Genomic DNA, 23,634 nt, shown 5'->3' on the forward strand with positions numbered 1-23,634 from the left:
TAATACAGTTATTGGCTTCATGGCATTTTGCTTGCAAAACCTACCTGATTTGCTTTTTATCTGTAAGATAGCAGTGGTGAGACACAAGTATGTGGAAAGCTCCCTTGAGGGAAAGGTGTGTTTGGAAGAATGACATTATTTTCTAACCTTATAAAACAATAACTCTGGAAGTTATAAACTGCAAATATATGCCTTTAATATTAGGATATCATGATAATTCATTGATTTCATTTTCATAATCCCTTCTGGTGTTGATATTCAAAGTTCTTTCATAAAATTATGAATTTTAAGGCTGAAAAGTAATTTTAAAGTGTGAATAATATGCTCATGCTTTTGGTGAAGTGATTCATTACACATCCGGATATCTAGAAAGAGGAGAAATGCCTTGAACCTTTTAGAAGAAAGAAAACAACTAAATGCACATTCTTATTGTTGTCTAATCCAGGAATAGAAGGAAATATTTTCTTCAAGGAGATAAAACTAACTATTCTAATTCTTAAGGTAATATTTGGTATACTGGGACCCTCAGTGCTAACCTTGCATTCTGAGAATCCAGGATGACCACTACACACCCTCGCTCTGTGGACCTGTTTCTTCTTCAGAGAATAGCATGGGATGCTTGCTACAGATCATATAACTCACAGCCATCCCTGGTATCTGAATCAAAGTCTCAGAGAATGGGACATTTGTTACAGACATCTCAAGTGGTACTATTGCAGTACGTGCAGTTGATTCAAGGACCACATTTGGAAAATACTGTATTTGGACAGTATGAGTAAGAAAGAGGTATTAGCCCTCTGCAGCCACAGTGTGAAGTCTACACAGTGCAATGACTAAATTCAATGCATTCAGTCACCTCATGCTGCTGTTCTCTTCTATGATGCCTCATCTCTGACATTTCTATTTACTAATTATTTTTCTTGACGTATATTTTGGTTACATCTATTAAGCTGCGACTTATGCTCATTTTTCTTTCCTTCAAAACTTGGGTGCCTCAGAAAAGAGACCCCTTCAGAAGAATCTAAATCTTTAGGAAGGATCTTTGTGGTACTATGCAAAAAAGACCACCAGTTTTCCTCCCTCCCCTGTATCCATGCCCATTGTAGGACTCTTCCACTCTTGGCCTGAGCTTGGCTATTTGACTTGCCTTAGCCAACAGGACAGTGGGCAAATGTGACACAAGCAGGGACTTGAAAAGTGCTTGCATCCTTGCTGCTGTTGGAATCCTAGGAGCACCATGTGGAATGGCTGAGCTAGCCAACTGTGGGACGAGAGAGGGTGGCCCTGTGACTCCTGTGACTCTGCCTATAGCTCCCAAATACAACGCATGTGAATGAGGCCCTTTAGGTCACCCAGCTCTTTGGAGATCCGTAAGCAAAGTTGTTTTGCATATTTAGGGTAAAACTGCAGTATTGTGGCATTAGACTCATTCATTAATTGAAGTAAATAATTAACATGTTAAGATCATGAAAGTTGCAAGAGATGAGTTATTAAGGTATTTTCAAAAGCCAGAAACATTCTGGCTTCTGGTCGTGCAGTATTTTGACAACCTGCTGTGCTTGTATTTATAATTAAATAATTTATATATTTAAATTAAGTAATTGATCATCCCATTGCAAAATTTCTAAATATCCAACCAGGGAATACGGATGCCTGCAAAGCAAATGACATATATGACAAAGATGCCTACTGTGCATATCTACATGATAAGTTTATTGCATATTTTATATGAGATGAAACACAGTGGAAAATGAGCATATATGTGGTTAATAAACTACATACATGGTTTTAAATATGTTAAAAAATATAATTGTTAGGATAATTCAAGATAGGGTATTTTCTATAGTATATAAATATTATATACATACACATATCTCAAAACTTTTAAAATTGACTTTAGAGTAAATATTACATCGTTGCCAACACCTAAATTTAATACTGAAAACAATATAACCCCACTGAATACGCCCCTCCATGCCAAGATTATTGTGCTATTACAAATGAGACACTTGGCTTTTAGTTTGCTGAAGCAGTTATATGCAGGTACCTGAGATGCTTCATGTCCAAACAGGGAATTCTTAGGTACTTTGGAAGATTAGTTAATTAGAAAAAAGTGTGGTTTTGCATAAATGTTTGCACATGCATCTGTGTGCATTACCATAGAAGACATTATTCATAATAAGAATATTTATTTTACTTACTGTGCAGCAGCAGGAGGAAATTATATTTTTAGGCATTTGAGAAAAAAGTGGCAAAGTGCTCTGGCTGAGGATACCTGAGTTTACGTATCTATTTCAGTGTACGGATCTTGTACCATAAATGAAACTGTAAATATGGGCGATGGCCTCTCTTCAGCACTTACAGAGAAACTTCACACTGTATAAACATTTCTTACATTGACGAGAGCTTGTCTAGCTCCCAAGACATATGTCAAACCCATACCTTTTTATGCAACACTCTTACCCTAAATCCCATGGAAATACTGAATATGGACAGTAATAAATCTGTGGAAACAGACTGTAGAACAACTATTACCTCTAGTTTCCAAAGAAAAGTATTACAATAACTTTTCTTTTAAAAATAAATCAATTCCCTCTCTGGTTCCATAAAATTTTAGTTCACACTGGGACATGTGGACACCTGTTTATTTACAAAGCTTTCAGTCATGAAGACAAAGATTTAGAGAGTTGAGACAAGAATAAAATAAACTGGATGGCCTCCTTTTAAATCCAACTGTGACTTTCATCTTTGTCACAAAATAAGCACAACATTTGGCAAGATTGGAAGCCTCAACACCAGGCCAGTCCAAGTTGGCATGGAATCACCTTGACAGGCTCCCAGATCAGCAACAACTCTCAGCTCTGAAAAGGCTCCTTTTGCTAAATTTAACTTTCCCAGTGTAAAATGAATTAGCTGTTCCCAAGGAGAAGAAATGGCTTTAAGATGGAGGAGAGAGGGCATCAGGCTCCGTCAGCGCATCCAGGTATGTGAGTTCCCAAGACTGGTGAGAACAACCTGCACAAGAGAAACACAGTGTAAACACATTAGGATCCGCCTGCAAGTTTGGGAAGATAACTGATTTACTCTGCTTTGCTTTTCCTGTAGGACTGCATCATTTCCACTCTCTTTGGAGGCCATCGGGCCCAACAGAAAAAGTGGGAAAGATGGATAATTATGTTGTGTCTCTATGCAAGCAATCCGATGATGGGTCTCAGGGCTATTTTCAATGTTAGGTTTTATGATTGGAAGGAGCTCCAACTTTCTTCTGCCTAAATTAAATCTTTTCCTAGAATAGAACCCAAAGAAATACACGTAATAAAACAGTTGCAGTTCTGGCAGGGCTGAGTCATGCACACAGCAAGAACTTTGAAGTCAAGGATTATTTCCTCTTTATTTAGGTTCACGATTTGCACAGAGGGCTGTGTCTTTTCCCCTGTCACACAAAACATGTTGGTAAAACCCTGATGAGATGCTATAGCATAAGTGTGGTTATTTTAGGAATCATTTTGGCTCATGTCACTATAGAGTCAACCAGCTGTCAAGCAGCCTAAGAAAGTTACTTAAACTAAAGACTGTCTTAGTAAATTAAATATTGATGAAAAAGAGTCCTTAATCTCCGTCTGCCTCTGGACATACATTTGCTTAATTTCAGCTTAATTTACTTAAATTCTCAGTCCCTTTTTCTTTATTAGATAGTAGAAACAGAGAAGTTTATTATCCTGCCAGAGACAGAATTCTGTGCCACATGATGTAACTTGTTCCCCTTTTTTTGGACAAGTATGGCTCATTATATGCTCCTAGCTTTAATTTCCTTAATCAGTCTGTATGGATGGAAGCTCTCCCAGGCTTCATCTCTGTGTCAGTGCAGCATCAAGCACTGTTTGCTGCATTGTAAGTGCTGTGGCGTTCTGCAGCGAACGTCTTATGTATTTTGCTGGCTGGTATTTTCTTCTTGTTCATTTTGCTCTTCAGAATGCAATAGGCAGAGAACCTTAGGAAGCATCTGCTCTACGTTGTTCACTTTACCAGTGAGGGAATCAGATCTCTATGATGCACAGAAACATATCCGCACTCACACTGCTCATCAGAAATGTCAAATCAGAAATCAGGGCTACCTGTTCCTGGTTTTGCTTTTTTTCTTTCTGATAAATATGTTCCCCGGGAGCTCCTAGGGCTTTTCCTGGAGTCCCTTTCTATTCTTTTTTTTTTTTTTTTAAAGATTTTTATTTTATTTTATTTATTCATTCATGACAGACAGAGAGAGAGAGAGAAGCAGAGACACAGGCAAAGGGAGAAGCAGGCTCCATGCCAGGATCCGGACATGGGACTCCCTCCCGGGACTCCAGGGTCGCGCCCTGAGCCAAAGGCAGGCGCCAAACCACTGAGCCACCCAGGGATCCCCGAGTCCCTTTCTATTCCTACATCAAAAAACAGAGGCCTGTCCTATTTATCACCCCTTGACCGTACATGAAACTTTCTGCTAGAAAGATGAAATGTTAAAAGATGCTAAACACCTACATGGGTATCCCCAGTCTCATTGCCTTGCAGAGTGACTTAGACACGGAATTTTTATTCTTATTTTTACTTTTTTTTTTGCATTTTTATATTTTTCAGTTTTTTAATTGAGAGGACTGCCCCCAAAGAAGAAAAGCAGATAAAAAACAGGAAGCATGGATGTTCAATGTTATAATTTTTAAGGAAACATTTAAGTTCATCTTAAAAGTTCATTTTTAATTTTCTTGGAAAAATTATTTTTCAAAAATTCAATTCATTTTAAAATCAAGAAGAAAAATCTGTTGGAAATACATAATAGAAATAAATATATTCCACTGGAAGTTTTCCTTCTAGAAGGATGTACTTCTCCCAAAGGACTGGGGGTTCCCTCGAGACTATGAAATGGTCTCGTCCTCATGTACATTATCTCCAGTTTTTGTATTCTTATGGGTGAGAAAGACACAAAGTCAACTCTTCATGCATATTGAATCCCAACTTTGTTAGCCTTCATGCCATAAAGTCACTAGATGGCAAGAGCCTCTCTACCTTGAACACTGGAGCCCCCAAAAGGCTTGGACACACAAATGAAGTGTGGGTTCTCGGCAGCGCCCTGTGCACACTCGCCAGCCGACTTCGAAGGCCTCCGGACTTCTGCCAGGGATGGGTGTGGGTAGTCGCCGGGGCGATGAGGCCACCGCAGGGTGCGACACGGCCGTGGACAGCCGCCGGACTGAAGTCACATCAAGGTCTGTACACTATTTCTTTCATCCCTCAAAACCGTATGGGGCGTGCTCTCGAGCATCCTGAGTGTGAAGCCCAAGAACCCAGGAGGCCGATGCTCCGCTGGTCGGAAAAGCCCCTCGTGTGGGTTTGGACGGGCTGCGCTGATCTGACCCCACACATTAAACTGCCAGGCGGTGTACACATCTGTGAGTGTACACTGGGGTTTCTGACCCTAATATGCCTTCTTCCTCCTTTTCTCTTTAAGATTTTATTTACTTATGGGGGGGGGGCAAGAGTGGGGCAGTGGCAGGCAGAGCGAGGGGAGAAGCAGGCCCCCCGCGGAGCCGGGGCGGGACGTGAGGGGGACGCCCAACCGCTGCGCCCCGCCTTCAGAACTGATGCTCAACCCACCTGGAAGACACTGATCCTCGGCCTCGGCCTTGCCCTCAGAGGCCTTGGCTGGACCCTAGCGGGGTCTCCGGAGGGCTTGCGCATCCCGCTGCATCTTAGGGTCACTCCTGCAGCATCGCTCCTGGACCGAGCGCAGGGCAGGTGCGCAGGGATAAGAAGTACGAAAAAACTCAACGTAAGATCTAGACGTAAGAGTATTCCTATTGTTTATGTGTTTCCTTTCGTGTGTCTTTTTATTTCTTGTTTTCTGAATTCTTCATTGTCTAAAAATAAGTGTCTCTTCTCTCTCGCTCTTTCCTTCCCTCTGCTTCCCGCAGAGGCCACTTCCCGCGGGAGCCAACCGGGTGCGAGCGGCTTCGGCTTCGGCTTCGGCTTCGGCTTCGGCTTGGGCGGAGGCAGCCCGTGGTACCCGGGCCACGTGCCGTGTGTCGCCCAGGGGCCGTTAAACTGGGTAATTGTCTACGCGGAAGGGGTCGGCGCTAACAAGCGGAGCTTAGTCTCTATGTTCGATCCCTAAAGCGACGTGAGCTGTGCGGGGCTGAGGGTCAGCCTGGGAACCGCGCTCACCCACCGCAGCAAGCGCGCAGCCCCGGGACCCACTTCGGAGTCAGACCCGCTGCAGTCGCCGCAGGGCGGGGCGGGGCGGTGGGCGGGGCCGGGCGGTGGGCGGGGCCGGCCCGGGCGGGGGGCGGGGGGCCGGGGTGCCCGGGCCTCTGCGCGGTCGGTCCGGCTGAGCGCTCGTACGCCGCGTGCCGGGGCTCCGGGATTCCCCTGGGGGCCCCGGCGTGTTCCGGGGCCCAGCCCTCTCGTTGGGGCGACGGGACGAGGACTTGGGGTCCTGTTCCGAGCCCGCGCGGGCGAGAGGCCACCGAGGAGAGGCAGGCGGACCGCAGGCGGACGGGCGTCGGCGGGCTGTCCGGGGCTGGCCCTCCCGGCCCCGCTGCCTGCTCGGGGCTGCGGGCGGGCCTGGCGGGGTGAGGCCGCGAGGGCGTCGGGAGCTGCCCCCGCCGTGAGCGCGGCCACGAGGTCCAGGACCCGGCTGCTCTCCGCCCTCCGTGAACGTGTCGGCCCCGGCGGGGCCGTGCCCTGGTGCTGCGGCCCGCGTGTCTCAGAAGCCAGACGGTCCGGGTGGCCGAGCTCTGCGACGCCTCATTGAAAAGAAGAGCAGGGATCCCTGGGTGGCGCAGCGGTTTGGCGCCTGCCTTTGGCCCGGAGCACGATCCTGGAGACCCGGGATCGAATCCCACGTCAGGCTCCCGGTGCATGGAGCCTGCTTCTCCCTCTGCCTGTGTCTCTGACTCTCTCTCTCTCTCTCTCTCTCTCTGTGATTATCATAAAAATAAAAAAAAAATAAAAAAAATAAAAAAAGCAATTGGCTGGTCGACCGTAAAGAGAAGGACGTTTACGGTAATAAAAGAAAGAGGCTGCAATGGCAACGAACCCAAAATGATCATTTCGTAAGTGATGAAAACTGTGTGAATTTAGGTGGCTCTGGCGCCCTGGATGTCACATCTCATACGGTCACAAATTAGGAAAGAAATGAGGAAGAAAAGGGAGAGAAAACATTTGGAAACATAACTAGTGACAGGGACACTCTGCTTTGCCTTGGGACGGGGACTGTTTCAGATTTGAGGTTCTAAGGAAGAAAACTATTTTTGGAATGTAAGCATCCAAGCCCGGGGCCGCGCCGCCTGGGCAGGGGGAAGGCCGCGCTGCAGGCCTCGCGGCGAGGGGAGCAGCCTGGGCGCCCCCCAGATCCCTCAGGGGAAGGAACCACACCACCAAATACCAATCGAAAGGTCTCGAATAATTAGGACAACCTAAGCATCGTGCGGTGACTGATGCGAGGGAAACAGGAGCCTCATGTGCTCTTCAAGCAGAGGCACAAGCAGTTTGACTGACCTCTGTTCCAAAGACAAACACGTACTTGGTACAAAGGATTTTTTTTTTTTTTAAGACTTATTTATGAGAGAGATTGAGAGAGAGAGGCAGAGACACAGGAGGAGGGAGAAGCAGGCTCCATGCAGGGAGCCCGACGTGGGACTCAATCCCGGGACTCCAGGATCGCCCTGGGCTAAAGACAGATGCTAAACCACTGAGCCACCCAGGGATCCCCCAAAAGACGTTTTTAAAAGCTAATGAGTACTTTTTTTTTTTTTTTCTATTCCTAGGATAGTCGATTTTTTTCTGGATTTCGCTTTTCCCTTCAATGGAACTGATAGGAACCATTTATTCTCTATCCAGAAACTCCGAAATCAAAGAAATAAGAAGATTTTCTAAGTTTCTTGCTTCAAGTAGAGAAAAGCCACCAGAGAGAGGACATTCTCAGTGTAATTTCCCATGAATATTTTTTATAAGAACATAACTATATTCTTCTTAGTAATTTCTACTTGGGCTTTTGAGTTGGAGTAGCAATAGGCAAATATTCACGTTTTCGTTTAAGAGAACAAAACTTGCCTTTCAAAGTATAGTGTCCAGAAACCCAGACTCTGTATGGGATCCCATACTGACTGCACTGGTTTCTCTCTCTCTGTTCCATGCGGTCGCTTGGGATCCTAGGCAGGTGCTCTACTCTGTGCCATGGAAGCCTCATTCATCTGGGGGCCTAGTAATAGCACCCATCCCCTAAACAATGAGCCTTAAACAAATTAGCATTTCAAAATAAATTACTATTTCCAAAGTCTTTTGCTAAATTCCTGGCACATAGCATTTGCTATGTAACTATTAGTTATTTTTTACATATTTTTTTCTTTCTTTCCTTCCTTTTCTTTCTTTTTTAAATAAGATATTTATCTAGATAAAATATCCAACTAGAAAAGCACATCTGAGCTTCATTTTTATAATACATAGCTCCTCAACTATATCTTCAAAATATGAAGCTCCCAACTATGTCTTTTCTATACCTAGAAAAATAATCTAAGTCTGCTAACCAAAGTGGAAAATTAGGTATAACACTTACCTGCAGGCTTTCCAGCCCCCGCAGGGCGGAGCCTACTGAAGTAGCCCTGCCTGTATGAGACTCTTTAGAACATTTAGCCATTTTCTTTTCCTTTTTAAAGCCGTTGACATTTGTAACATTGAGACACACTACCTATCAGCAATGTAAATGTAAAGAATGAATGCCCATTACGGTATTTCCTGTTAATAATGTACTTCTTTAACCAGATCCCAAAGTTGTAATAGCTTCCTGCAATAAGTGATATCATTTGCATCAAGAATAAAAATCACAGGATCCCTCGGTGGCTCAGTGGTTTGGCGCCTGCCTTCGGCCCAGGGCCTGATCCTGGAGACCCGGGATCGAGTTCCGCATCGGGCTCCCTGTGTGGAGCCTGCTTCTCCCTCTGCCTGTGTCTCTGCCTCTCTCTGTGTCTCATGAATAAATAAATAAAATCTTCAGAAAAAAAAATCTACTTTTTCCCTACATTTATAAAATAAATAAAAATTAAATAAAATAGAAAATCACTGAAACTGGCATATTTTTTCTAAACTCAGATTTTGATCTAACACAATGCTTTTGTCAAACAGCACTAAATACATAGCGTTTACAATCACAATGTACTTTACCTCAAGCTTTTGCCGTGAAGCAACAATCAACTGATCACAATGTGAAATTAATTCTGGTTCATCAAAGTCATAGTGGAGGAAATATTGTATTTGCCCATGTAGTTTTCTTGCCTTGAATACTTATAAGCAATTATAACTGAGATCTAAGCTCATTTGACTGATGAAGCATGGCACACAGTGGAGACAGTGCTAAATATCAAGTATATCATTCTTCTTCCTGAGATGCACCATATTTAGAGCAATTTCTTTTTCTCTTTTAAAGCAATACTTGGATTCCCAAATCATTTGAGTTTCCTTTCAGGCCCAAAAAGCTGCGTTGTTTAGTACATGAATAGGGAAACATTGTCAGTACTGTCAAAAAAATCAGTGCCTCATCCTAAATTCATTCAGTTTTCAGGAAGTTTACTCTCCATCCCTATTCCCTCTCATTAAGAGCAATATATTTAACAATGCCCATCTGTGAAAGACAGTCTTCAGTTTTACAATCTTGCTCAAGCCATTAGCTATTAAAATCTATCAGTAACCCTTTCTTTCAGGAGATTTCAAAGAACAAATTTTCTGATATTCCTCTTCAGCTTATTTTCCTTTAGAATCTTCCTCTTGTATAATGTCAAGTATGAATGTAAGAAAATGAAGGAGATAGAACCTTGAGAAAAAGGGGATAATATGAAAGAATGATGTCTCAATCGATGACAAAAAAAAAAAAAAAAAAATCACTGAAAAAAAAAAGAGCAACCAAAAAAATAGATGAGAGTTTTTTAAATTGATAACATGAAAAAGTCTAAGAGGTAAGGAATTCAGGAGTGGCTAAATCCAGAAGCACAAATACCGTGTCTAGTGTTCATGCTTAACTAGCTCTATGTTTCTCTGTGATACTCTGATTCTAGGCCAGCTCGAAAGCCTACTGTATGAGAGTATCCTTTCAGGCTTGATATATTTACTTCTCTTTTGATCATGGCAACTGAGTCCCTTTCCAGGAGTTGTGCCCAGCTGAAGAGATCCACCTTCTCGAGGACATGGTCTCTCCCTGGAGGCAGCCTACATCCAATGACTCCCAACAGGGAATACAAAGTCCCTGGCTTCTTGCCTGGAGTGACCCTTTCTAAAGAGCCATCGAATTCTAGAGCTTTGGAAGACCAATTGAGGCATTGTGACTCATCTCAACTCAATCCTCCCTCTGCCTGATTCTACTTCCTTTACTCTCTGCTATGGTCTGACTGTTGGTGTCCCCCCCAAATTCACATGCTGAAATCCTAGCTCCTAAGGTGATGGTATTAGCATAAGGCCTTTGGGAGGTGATTAGATCATAGAAATGGAGCCCTCATGAATGGGGTTAGTGGCCTAATGAAAGAGGCCAGAGAAAGCCCTCTTGCTCTCTCGCACTACATATGTGAGAGCACAGCAAAAAAGATGTCATCTATGAATCAGGAAGCGAGCTGTAGCCTGACACCAAATCTGCAAGACTGGATTTCCCAGTCTCTAGGACTGTGAGAAATTAATTTCTGTTGTTCAGAAGTCACCCGGACTCTGATTGCCTTGTTATACCACACTGAACCAACTGAAGCACTCCCTTTCCTTAGATGACCTGGAAGGTATCCTCCAGGAAACTTCCCTGCTCAAAGTCTGTTTCCCTTGGGGCAGCCCCGGTGGCTCAGCAGTTAAGTGCAGCCTTTGGCCCGGGGTGTGACCCTGGAGACCCGGGATCAAGTCCCACATCGGGCTCCCTGCATGGAGCCTGCTTCTCCCTCTGCCTGTGGCTCTGCCTCTCTCTGTCTCTGTGTCTCTCATGAATAAATAAATAAAATCCTTAAAAAAAAAAAAAAAAAAAAAAAGTCTGTTTCCCAGGTAACCCAACCTGGGACACAGTTCCAGAGTTTTGTCCTCCTAACTCCAACTTCAGCAGAAAGGTAGCTTTGCTTCCGTATTCAAATAAAGCCAAGGAAGTGGTGCCCGTTATCCTGGCCCATTGGAAGGCCAGTCACTTGGGACGGCAGAATGACAGGACCAACCAAACCATGTGTTCTCTTCTCAAGCTGCCGCCCGCGGAGGATGGTTAGACAACCCCACCCAAAAGTATGAACTGAGAGTGAGAGAAGGATAATTCCCCAGAAGAAAATTGATGTTACTCACCAGAAGATGAAATGGTGTGGAAGGAAACAAGCATAAAACACAACATCCATACACGACTAACAAGGTGTACATTTATTTTTAATAATTCTAATTTAAACATATTTTGTTATTTTACTCTTACATTAAAATAATGAAATAAAAGATAACAATAGCTAACAATTGAGTCTTTACCAAGTGCTAGCTACTCTGCTATATACTTCTATATACTTTTGATTTATTGACACATTTTTTTAAAGATTTTATTTATTCATTCATGACAGACACACACACAGAGAAAGAGAGAGAGAGAGAGAGAGGCAGAGACCCAGGCAGAGGGAGAAGTAGGCTCCCTGCATGGAGCCCAATGCAAGACTCGATCCCACGGACCTGGGACCACACCCTGGGCCGAAAGCAGGCGCTAAAGCTCTGAGCCACTCAGGTGTCCCAACACATTTTATTTTAACAATGATTCTACCAGCTGGAGACTAAAATTCCCACTTTATAGATAAGTAAACTGAGGCTTAGTGAGGTTAAATTGCCAGAATTACATAATTTAATATTCTTTCACTACTCCTTACTTGTCTCTATTACTAAATTTAGTTCTACAACTAAATTAAATTTCTTCATAAACATGCATGGGGTTCTGTGGTGGTTTATATTATCTTTACCTGAATCACCTTATCTCCTTGTCTGACATATTTTATAGAAGCTTTACATAATATTTCCATCCCACTGAACTCAAATGTACATGTGATTTGGGCAGTGAAATTTGGAGCGTCACTCCTGGGAAGGAACTTGACATCTAGCACATGGCTTGCTATGTAATTTTTATCTATTTGCCACAATACCACCAACCAATATCCAAGAGAGAGGCTGTTCCATCAGCCCGTGTTTCAGGATGAAGATGCCGTCTAGCAGAGCCAGAAAGAGATATTTGGTATTATTAAGAAACAAACATTTATTCATAGTTTTGGAATCAAAGAGACAGTAATAAATATTGTGCGTTTTCTGGAAAGACCCCTCTGTATAACTTCCTTGTGAACTCCTGGGAATAGGTAAGATTGGTGAGATATTGGAAAATATGATCCAGAACAGGCAGTTGTCCAATTTCTCAAAAGGTAAATTCATATAAGTATATGATAATGAATCTGACATAATTAAAAGGTCTTACTAACACTTAGAAAAGTAACATTAGCGTTATGAACCACAGTAGACTCTTTAAGAACACATGGCTCTAAAATAAATTTATTCTGTTTTTTTCATGTTATTGGACTGACTGATCAAGGTAACACGATGCATGTACTATATTTGAATTTTGCATCAATATTATACAAAAACATGGATGCCCTTTATCTAAGTGTAAATAATTTTAATATCTGTTTTCATCCTGTAAAACAGATACTGCCCTTGTTATAGATGAGCACACCGAACCTCAGAGAAATCAAATAAATTTCCCAATTTCACACAGTGGATGATTTGGTTTGAAACCAAGACAGACAAGATGGAAAATAAATGCTTGCTTAATATAGTGTAGGTAAGTAAATTCATAGATGACAGAAAACTTTACCCTTAAAGTGTCAAGTAAGCTGAACTAAGATTTATTTGGTCTGAGAACATAGTCTTTTTAGCAAAGCAAAAAATAACAAAATTTCTTTTCAATGTATATTCTGTTTTGTGACATGATTTAGAAATAGAAATTGTATATTCTCTACATGTGTTACCATATCTGTATTGTATAGAAAATATGACTAATCTCTCCCTCCAAACACATAGAATATCGTTTTTTTTTTAAAAAAAGCTAAATATACCAGAATTACATGGACTCTTCTGCACTAATTAACAAGGTCATGTAGATCATTTGTTGTCCCTGATAGAGAGGAGAATTTCTGGATTTCTCTGAAACTTACTCCTTGTCAGGTGACAGAAAGTGACATACTTTTTAAGCAGTCTTTCTTCACAAATCCCCCATGTGTGTCAGAGAATCTGTTATTCTGCTGATACCTTAGAAGTAGAAGGTGTCTGGTTTCTCTTTTTCTTCACTTCTTTTCACTCCATCAGATTAAATATCCCTTAGCTTGTCAATACTTTTTTGACAATATCCTTCAAATTTGACCATTCCTCTCTACATATATTACAGAGTCCCTACTTATTCCAGAAGAAGCAAACTAGCTGGAGAAAACAACTCAAATATCTCTGTAGCTTAACAACATAGAAGTTTATTTCTTGGTCATATCATTGTCTAATAAAGATTGGGTGTCTCTTCTGGAAAGTTTTCCTTTAGGGGTAAATATGAGGAATGAGGTTTATATAATGTATGTCTCTTTTATCTAGATATCTTCAAAAACTGCCATATGGATGGGACAGAGAAAAAGTAGATAACCAATAAGACATTTTATGATTAAGGCTAAAAATGATGTCTTCACTTATGCCAAATAGTCCACTGCTCAGAAATCTGTCAAAAAAGTCCAAAAATAATTGATAGTTGGCCTGGGAAATTACAGCTGATGATGACATTACCTTGGCCTCACTACCCCTAGAAATATTTACTGCTTCCAGCATTACTATGGTGCTATTCTTGTTGGTTTTATTTTTTAATTGACCACCCATCTTTATAGAGATATTTCATAGTAATTTATTTCCTCATTCAAACATGTCATCTGGTTATCTATTATCTGTTTATGGAGTATATGCAATAAAGCATATTTGTTGACTTTAACTGTTATACCCAATTATAGACAATTGAACTTAATGCATATCTATATTACTTCATTACTTAACTGCCATTATAAATATAAATATATGCAATACATAAGGGAAGTAGTTGAAAGTATGTATAATTTTTTAGAAGAGGTGGCAAAAATACTTAGAATTGTTTCAGGAACAAGTGTGCCCATATTTGAGTCAGTATTCAGAGAGATCAATATTAAAATCATCCAAAGTACCACAAGTGCTTGTTTTGGATTTTCTGAATATTTTCATACCAAGGAAAGACTTATGCAAATAGACTGAGTAGGATGCTGCCTGCACAGTTTGATTTAAGATGTGAATGACTCCTCTATCTACCAAATTATCCTTCTATCTAAAATGACTAATTCTCACCACTGAAGTCTTTGTATTGAAATAAGATTTTGTTTTCCAAAATAATCTTTTTTCTTTGGAAAGTTTTGTGCTGGAATTCATTACCATTCAAGTTTAAATTAGCGTGATACCTAAGAACCTCGCCCAGAGGTGTGCGGGGAGGGGATGTGAAAAGTACAGAGAACTGAAGGGACGTCCAGGAATGGGGCCATCCTGTGAGACTCCAGACATTCTGGCCGTAGAGCATCACACTTGGTTTAGGGGAACAGAAAGTGAAGATGTGAATGCAAAGAGACGTTTCACTTAATTCAAAGTTTTTTGATGCACCTGAGATTGGTGATGTGTGTGTTAAATGAATGGTGCATTGATATTTTCCTTTATTTTGCACGAAGATTTTCATTTTCCTAGAAAAAGATGTGCATACAACACCCACGCAGCAAGAATGCCAGCTGTTAGGGTGCCGGCCTGGCTTTCTGAGAAAAGGGAGGTCGCGACAAGGATCCCAGTGCAGGGGTCAGGTCCCCAGTGCAGGGGTCAGGTCCCCAGTGCAACGGTCAGGTCCCCAGTGCAGCGGTCGGGTTCCCAGTGCAGGGGTCGGGTCCCGATCTGCTGACTCCGTCTCCGTTAAGTCTCTCACTGGGTCAAAGCCGGCTGCTTCGCTGAGTCATGGCATTGCCAGGGGGGCTGGGGGCTGTGACGTGTCCGGCATCGCAACCACAGCCCCTGCAGCTGCCACCAACCCCCTCAGCGGCCGCCGGGGAGGACGTGCCCGTCCTGGCTTGGGAAGGTGACGAAAAGGGTGAGCTGGGAAAATAAGGTGACTGTGTGGCAGCCACGGCTTTTCAACCCAAGTTAGAGTGGGGTTGGTAGCTGGGGCCACGCAGGGCAAAAAACTGTTGGGCAACAATCTTGGGTGGATTTCTTCCATTTCTCCCCCCTTTTGGCCTTTGGAGCAAAGGCGCGTTGACTCATAAGCATGCCTTGGAAGCTAAGGTCTCCCTGAGGGCAGGGACTCCAGGGTATTCCAAGGTGGTAAGTTGCCTCCCCCCCACCCCCCTCCCCCCAGGGATATTTCATTACCTTCCAAGGTAAGGAGTAATCCATTATTTTGGAGGGGAGGATGGGCGGATATGCCAGCAGACATCTAAGAGCATCCTCTATTCTAATTGTGGAGCTGTGGTTTTCTTGTCCTTATTGTTTTGCTTTTTTGTCTGAGGTGCAACCTCTTGCATGTGCCCTTAAAGCACCTGGCCCTCCTTGAATTGCCCTGTGGGAATGGGGGCAGGAGGAACTGATGCAAGTATTGCGCTGGCTGCAGCTTTTCTGCTGTGAATAATAAACTGTCTGTGTCTTTGACCTAGAACATGTGCATATGAACCTATAACAGGCTTGCTTATTAGTTTGCAATCAGAGTAAAATCTTAGACCCTTAACAGTTCCTAACTCAACAAGAACAAGGGAAGCAACAAAAGCCTTAGGGAATCAGGGCCGATGTATAAACCCAGACCAATACAATTTATGATGCTATATTAAGAAATAGCACACTATAATTAATTTTTAAAAAAATAATTGACTTTACACACTAACTTGATAATTTTTATAATCATTTTGTATTCATTTGGGTCTTTCCTCCATGATTCCATCTTCTGTTATTTCCTTATCTTTCCTTTTTAGCAAATATTTACTTTCTAAAAATTTTTCAAGTTTTTATTTAAATCTAGTTAGTTAACATATAACATTAGTTTCAGGCATAGAGTCCAGTGATTCGTCACTTACCCACGACACCCAGTGCTCGTCACAGGGGCCCTCCTTAATGCCCATCCCCCATATAGCCATCCTCCTACCACTTCCCCTCCAGCACCCTCCATTTGTCGTCTATTCTTAAGAGTCTGTTTTCTGGTTTTCCTCTCTTTTTTCCCCCCATGTACATCTGTTTTGTTTCTTAAATTTAAACGAATATTTGCTTTACAGATCCATGCTCTGCCTTGTAAACCACAAAAAAAAACAAACAAACAAACAAAAAAAAACCTGGAACACAAAAGAGACCAACAGGTACTAGTGCATAGAACGTGGTGGCATCATTCTCTTTGTTCTAGGTAAGAATCATTTGATTCTTAAGACTCCCATAGTAGAATCATTATTATCTACATTTTAAAGAAGGAGAAAAAAGAGCATAATAGGATTTAAGCAAATTGTTCAAGGTCACACAGCCAATGAAGGATAATGCCTTAATTTGAAACAAGACTGCTTAGATTTAAATCTTTACACTTAAAAGTTTTGATTCTGTCACATTATCTTAAAATTTAAGGGGAGCTAATGAGGTATTTCTACAAATATTTCTAATACATCTAAACATGCAAAAGGTTATTCTGGGAGGTTCTGAAGTCTCTGAATTGACACCTCTTCTCATTCTTAACACTCTCCACAGGCTTCTCATCAACACATTCAACTTCATTTGTCATCCATCAGCCACGGACTTCCCCACGTGTACATTCAGTCCAAAACTCTCTTCTAAACCTAAGTACGTGATCAGTTTAAAGCCCTATGAATAGCTCAAAAGGTAAAATCCAAAATCTTAAAAAAAAAACTCTAACATTGTAAAAAGTCTTGTACTTCCCTACCTGTTCTAGATTCTTCTCACAATTTTCTTACCCTCACTTTTCGAAATCTCATGGGTTTCTAAACCGTGTTGTGTTGCCTTCTAATATAGGTCACCGTGCCAGGAAATCAGTTCACTCTGCCTCCATCATCCACCACTATCACCACACACACCTTCAGATGGTTCACTCCTCTTCAGACCTGAATTTTAACATCATGCTGTTGTAGGTTCTCCCCCAATCCACCCAAGATGAGATCAGATCTCATTGTCATGCAGCATAGTGGTATCAGTAATTTTTTTAGTAGTACAAGCTATTTGTAACTGTGCATAATTGTTTCATAATTGTCATACTGGAATGCAAGCTCATGAGAATTGAGACTTTATCTTGTTTTTATTGTTCTTGTATCCCTTATACTTATTACAGGCTAGACACAGGCATTAGTACTTGAATGAATGAATGAATGAATGAATAAATGAATGTGGAAGTGATTAAGACAGAGAAAGAATGATACAAAACGCAGTAAGATTTCAAAGGTGAAAGAGATTCACTCACTCCTAACTTCACTGCTTAGAGAAAGTTTTATGGAAAATATGACAACTGAAATGTATCTTTAAAAGATGTTGGGGATTTTGACAGAGATGGGTGAAGTATGTTACAGTTTGATCAAAATGGTTTAGCAAGAACTAAAAGTACTGCATTAAAGTAGTGAAAGATAAGTGTAGGAGTTATACACCATGTATTCTACTCCCTTTAAAGTCATACTGAAAAGCCTACCTCAGGAAGAGAAGAAATCATAACTCTGTGGTCTAGCAATTGAGTTGAAGATGACAATCACTAAATTAAGATTAACGTAGCTGCTAGTAATTTAGAAATAGTTCTTTATCAATTGATATTCAGTTACTAAACAATCATGAACAAGAAAACATAAAATATATGAGTTGAAATGGATTCATAGATCATCTAGCACCTGGACAGACGAAGATGAGGTCTAGCTTGACGAAGCGACATGCACAAATTCACAAAATGGGTGAGTGATAAAGTTGAGAACTCCGATCTCTCCATTGCCAGCTAAGTACATAGGGCAAAAAAAGGCCCCGCAAGAAAAACACTTGCCAGGCATAAGTTCATATCGTACTTAGCAATACTCATCAATATAAAGAACTGCCTGCTGCTACACACAAGTAAGTAATAAATCTCAAAACCTTATGTTGAACAAATGAGCCCAGATACAAAAGCATATATTCTGTATGCTTCCCTTATAAGAAGTTCTAAAACATCAAAAACACATCTGTGATGATGAAAATGAAAATAGTGTATAGAGTTAGGCAAGGGGGGGGTTAATGGAGAAAGAAACTCAAGAAATATCTGGGGTAATGAGGCATTACATATCTTGATTGGAGTAGGGGTTAAGTGGGTTTACACATTTATCAAAATGTGTAGTAATGAAGCATTGAAACTCGTGTTTTGTAAGGAATGTAAATTATACCTCGATAAGGGGAACTTGGGTGGCCCAGTTGGTTAATAAACTCTTGATTTCTGCTCAGGTCATGATGCCAGGGGCGTGAGATCGAGCCCCATATCAAGCCTGCCTCAGGCTACAGACTGGGCATGGAGCCTGCTTAACATTCTCTCTCAAAATAAAATAAAATAAAATAAAATAAAATAAAAAAATAAAATAAAATAAAAGATTCTCTCTCTCCTTCTGCCTCCGCCCTCCCTCCTCCCCTTCAAATAAATAAATCAATAAACTTCAATAAACATCCTATTGCCATAATCATATAATACACTAATTTTATTTAAAGAAAGGCTAAAAGAAAAATAAACTGACTGCCTGACTGTGATAAGCATGGCCAAATATTCAGAGAGATGATAGATAATAGATACATAGATAGATAGATAATAGATGATGGATGGATGAATGGATGGATAGATAGACAGACAGATGTGTAGTTACAGATGCAGGCATAGATATAATAATCATTTCTGTACTTCTCATTTGTACTATGACTTAATACAAGCCCTGATCCATTTTGATAAGTAGGTTATCTACTAAATTATAAAAAGGGGTAAATTATAAAAAGGGGTAAGAAAACTAGGATTTATTTTGTATTCCTGTTTGGACCTACTCTTTTCCTTTGATAGTTTTTCAATTCTGTGATAAAAGGCCAAATAAAACAGAATTTTCCTTTGTACTACCATGCCTGATAGGAGTCTTAATTTTTTATTCCATTGAAAAGGTTCTCATCAAAACCCCCATGTACATTTCTAGACTTCTCTGAAAATCTCCTTTCACTTCAAATATGCTGTTGGGCATATTCCTTCCCTTATTCTATCAACTCTACTCACCAGCCTCTAAAAGCATAATCGAGATAGAGGAGATATAACAAGAAAAGAGACAGGCATCTCTTCACCATTTGTGAGCATAATGAACCCCTCCGTCTGATTGTATTATAATTGCGCCCCCTCTGACACTGGTCTTTGGATCTGCCCCCAGTTATGCCAACCTCAATTTCTGGGCACATTGATGCATAATCTCAGCCGGCAAATCTCTACTTTCCAGGCCTGTTTATTGTAATATCGATGAGGTTTTCCTTTTACAGCTCCCTCTCTCCAGAGGTAAACAAATTTGGTTAAAAACAAAAGAGACTATTAATTAGCATCTTTCTAAAAAGGAAGACTGTTTTGTGCTGGTTTTTAATTCCCTCATGTATACACCATTCTTTCTCTCGCTGCCTCTGTTTTTATACAACTCATGCCTGCTTACACAGATGATAACAAAAGATAATTATCCTCTGTTTGTATTTTTAAAATTCATTTTGACATTTAAGAAGATATTCATAGATCTTGGAAACTAGCCCTTTATCTGATAGGTCATTTGCAAATATCTTCTCCCATTCTGTAGGTTGTCTTTTAGTTTTGTTGACTGTATTCTTTGCTGTGCAGAAGCTTCTTATCTTGATGAAGTCCCAATAGTTCATTTTTGCTTTTGTTTCTTTTGCCTTGTGGATGTATCTTGCAAGAAGTTACTGTGGCTGAGTTACTGTTGCCTGTGTTCTCCTCTAGGATTTTGATGGAATCTTGTCTCACATTTAGATCTTTCAACCATTTTGAGTTTATCTTTGTGTCTGGTGCAAGAGAGTGGTCTAGTTTCAATGTGGATGGAACTGGAGGGTATTATGCTGAGTGAAGTAAGTCAATCGGAGAAGGACAAACATTGTATGTTCTCATTCATTTGGGGAATATAAATAATAGTGAAAGGGAATATAAGGGAAGGGAGAAGAAATGTGTGGGAAATATCAGAAAGGGAAACAGAACATTAAGACTCCTAACTCTGGGAAACGAACTAGGGGTGGTGGAAGGGGAGGAGGGCGGGGGGTGGGGGTGACTGGGTGACGGGCACTGAGGGGGGCACTTGACGGGATGAGCACTGGGTGTTATTCTGTATGTTGGTAAATTGAACACCAATAAAAAATAAATTTATTATAAAAGAAAGAAGATATTCAGTTGGTTGAGCATAGTTCTTTCCTTTACCAGACTCAGCATTAGAAATGGTATTTATCAGTTACTAAATCACAGACATTCAGTATATACATTTAACTACAAAAACGGATGCACTGAGGCAGATTGATCACAAAGACATCTCCAACTCTCCAACTCAGTGAAATGATAGAGCACTCTCACCTGAAAAAAAGAACGGTTTTCTCTGTCTCTTTTTTTTAAAAGATTTATTTATTTATTTGAGAAAGAGAGAGAGTAAGCAAACACAGGGAGGGGCAAAGAAAGAAACGTTAGCAGACTCCTCACTGAGCTGGGATCCCAATACAGGGTTCCATCCTAAGATCCTCGGGTCATGACCTGAGCCAAAATCAAGAATCAGCCACTTAACTGACTGCACCACCCAAAGGCCCCTCATTTTCCTCTCCTATGTGGGAGGAAAGATAATTTGCCTTTCCTATTTGTTTAAATGAAATAGCAAGTCTGGTCTGTATGGTTTCCTCCCTGGATCTTTAAAAGAATTTCCCAAAGGCAACAATTAAAGAACAAATTTATGTAAATACAATAACTATTTGACAGAGAATCCTGTTTATTTTAATGTCCTTGATTTGGTTTGCTACTCTATAGATCTAATCATTTGGAGAGATTTCAGTTGTCCAGATCAGTAATTGAATTGTAGAGTACTTTCCAAGTTGCAGAAAAAAAATGCACATCATTTGCTTCTCCCAAGTAAAGTTAATTAATATTTTCTTATTCTTAGCTTCAGTTAATTCATCTAAAAGTGAAGAGAATTCCAAAGTTCAATAAGGAAATTGCTCCTTGATACCAATAAAGGAATTGCTTACTACTTTTTCTACCCATTTTGAGCTGATATATATACAGTCCTTACTTATTCAGGTGGACCTAGGAGGAAATTACCTGCAATCACATAAGGAAGCACAGGTTTCTAACTTGATACACAATTATAATCTGTAGTTTTCTTTTTTCAATGAAAAGCACTGGACAATTAATTTGGGTGGGCTTAAATGTGCAATAATTCATTGCTCATTTTAATCCACCTTGGGGGCTAATTTGGAAAATAGACCACATTAACCTACCACTCAGAGATAATTGCTGAATGTCTTCCAAGAGTTAGAAATTATCCCATTATGTACATTTCTCTTTTCTTATTTCCATTTGAGTCAATGAAAGGTAAAATGTTAAGTAGGGTGAACTAATTATTCCAGGAGAACATTTAAAAAGATGTTTCTCTGCATTTAGTCGAGTGTTCTGCACATAATACAGTAACAGACTGCTACTTATGCCTTTGATTATTATGATCATGTTGAATGGCAAGGTATTTGTAAAACATTTCTGGAAAAGATTGGCTTAAAGAAAGGTATAGGTAAAAATAAATCATGATTCAAAGGTTATCCTGCTAGTAAACTACTACGTGATACCTGTTTATTCAAAAGTGTAAATTGTTTCTTTTTTCCTAAACCTTCAGCGATTCCTGTGACAATAAAATATATTCATCAGTCTTTTGCCTTCTCTAGTTAATGTTTCATGCCTTTATCACATCGGAATATTTAAAGTTAACATAGCTCTCAATACACATTGAAACAAGAAGTTTTTCACAGTTATTTATATCTTCCCAATAGCTTCCTGGTTTTGCTTTTTAAAACAAACAAGTTTATGAGCATAAAAAGGGCCACAGACCCCAGGGAACCAACCGTACAAACAATTAACTTTCTCATTAACAAGTTTCACAAAGCTTGTAAGTTAAAAAACAACAGTAATAACAAATCCTTATTTCTGAAATGTTAAATCATACTGTGTTGCCTGTCATTTCAAGTTATAACCTGTCCCAAATTCACAGACTCTCAGGCATGCCCTGAAAACTGAAAATAAAAACTAAAAGCCTTCAGAATGGAAATCAGATTTCAGATGTCTAACCAATTAGTATAAAACCTAAAATATAAGAAAAATAGATTATATTATGAGAAATTTTTCTCGACCCAGTTATTTTAGAATCTCCAAATCGAAGGAAAATACCATAGAAATAAATACTTGTCTCTAACCTTTGCCTTAAATGCATCTTAGGGTAGTTATCAGATTTAAAACATAGATGTGAAGTAGGAAGGAGACAAGTCTAAGCAGTTGGGTGCTGAGTCGATGCACAGAATGAGGGTAGGAGTGCTGGATCCAGAATCTGAAGTCCAGGATAAATTTGATTTGCAAGTATTGACATGATTGCAGGAAAAATCTAGAGGGAATCATAGGCAGCAAAAGAAATGCAAGTCATCTCATATGGTTACAACTTGAAAAGAAAAACCATGTAAGCAGAAATATCTAGGAAAAGACCCTCAAGTTTCTTAGTAAATGGACCTGCTTGAAATTAAAAGAACAACTAATGTTTAATTTTAAATTTAAATTGATTACTTTCTATGTAACAAACTAGGAATGACAATGAATAAATTAGAGTTTCTGTCCTAAAAATATCTCACGATCTAGCTGATACTAATATCTGCATGCTTCCTTAAAATTCAGTGTAGGGGTTTAGTTCTGCTGGTTCTTGTGAAGGCTGACCAGATTAGTTAGAAGTCATCACCTTACTGAAGACAATGAAGAAACTTGACATTGGAGAGCTTGGGTGACTCAGTTGGTTAATCATTCAGATACATGATTTTGGCTCAGGTCATGATCTCAGGGTCCTGAGATAGAGCCTGGGGTTGGGCTCTATGCTACATTCAGAGTCTACGTAAGATTCTCTCTCTCCCTCTCCCTCTGTCCCACCCCCCTGCTTGTGTGCTGTTTTTATTTTTCTCTCTCTCTTAAAAAACAAAAAACAAAAAACAAAAAAAAACTTGACATTTAAAGAAAAGGATATGAAAAAAAATGTACCTGGATATCTAAAAAGACAAGAGAAAATAATAAGGCCGGGGGTCATAAGAACATAGAAATCAGAGATGTGAACCTAGCATTTGGGGCTAGTTTTCCCTTAAAATGTCTTTGAATTTCAGGAAAAAAAGTATTTAAGAAATTGGCAAGTTCAGAGTTCAAAAACAAAAGAATAATAACTTCCTGCTTTGGGATTGGACTGTAAAAGACCTACATTCTCAAAGTGAACTAAGGAAGAAAGGCCCTGTGGAAAGGTAGCTCAGCTTCAGGTCATTACTTTA

General features: G+C 40.3%; 3 long non-coding RNA genes across 5 annotated transcripts; 2 read left to right on the forward strand and 1 right to left on the reverse strand.

Moving 5' to 3' along the window:
* Nucleotides 1-2,629: 2,629 nt before the first annotated feature.
* Nucleotides 2,630-10,736, reverse strand: LOC144305145 (uncharacterized). The gene is made up of 2 exons (XR_013372181.1): nt 9,193-10,736; nt 2,630-3,015 (listed from the first exon to the last, which is right to left on the reverse strand). It is a non-coding gene; the product is annotated as an uncharacterized LOC144305145 (long non-coding RNA).
* Nucleotides 10,378-12,829, forward strand: LOC144305146 (uncharacterized). Its single transcript, XR_013372182.1, has 3 exons — nt 10,378-10,457; nt 11,226-11,386; nt 12,700-12,829. It is a non-coding gene; the product is annotated as an uncharacterized LOC144305146 (long non-coding RNA).
* A 3,386-nt stretch (nt 12,830-16,215) lies between these two features.
* Nucleotides 16,216-18,603, forward strand: LOC144305170 (uncharacterized). Of its 3 annotated transcripts, XR_013372209.1 has the most exons (4): nt 16,216-16,474; nt 16,807-16,938; nt 17,089-17,200; nt 17,934-18,603. It is a non-coding gene; the product is annotated as an uncharacterized LOC144305170 (long non-coding RNA). The 3 variants fall into 3 exon arrangements; XR_013372208.1 differs by having other exon boundaries at nt 16,222-16,474; nt 17,089-18,603; XR_013372207.1 differs by having other exon boundaries at nt 16,225-16,474; nt 16,807-16,899; nt 17,089-18,603.
* Nucleotides 18,604-23,634: the final 5,031 nt, after the last annotated feature.

Source organism: Canis aureus, chromosome 35 (assembly GCF_053574225.1).
Source record: "Canis aureus isolate CA01 chromosome 35, VMU_Caureus_v.1.0, whole genome shotgun sequence".
Classification (NCBI taxonomy): domain Eukaryota; kingdom Metazoa; phylum Chordata; class Mammalia; order Carnivora; family Canidae; genus Canis; species Canis aureus.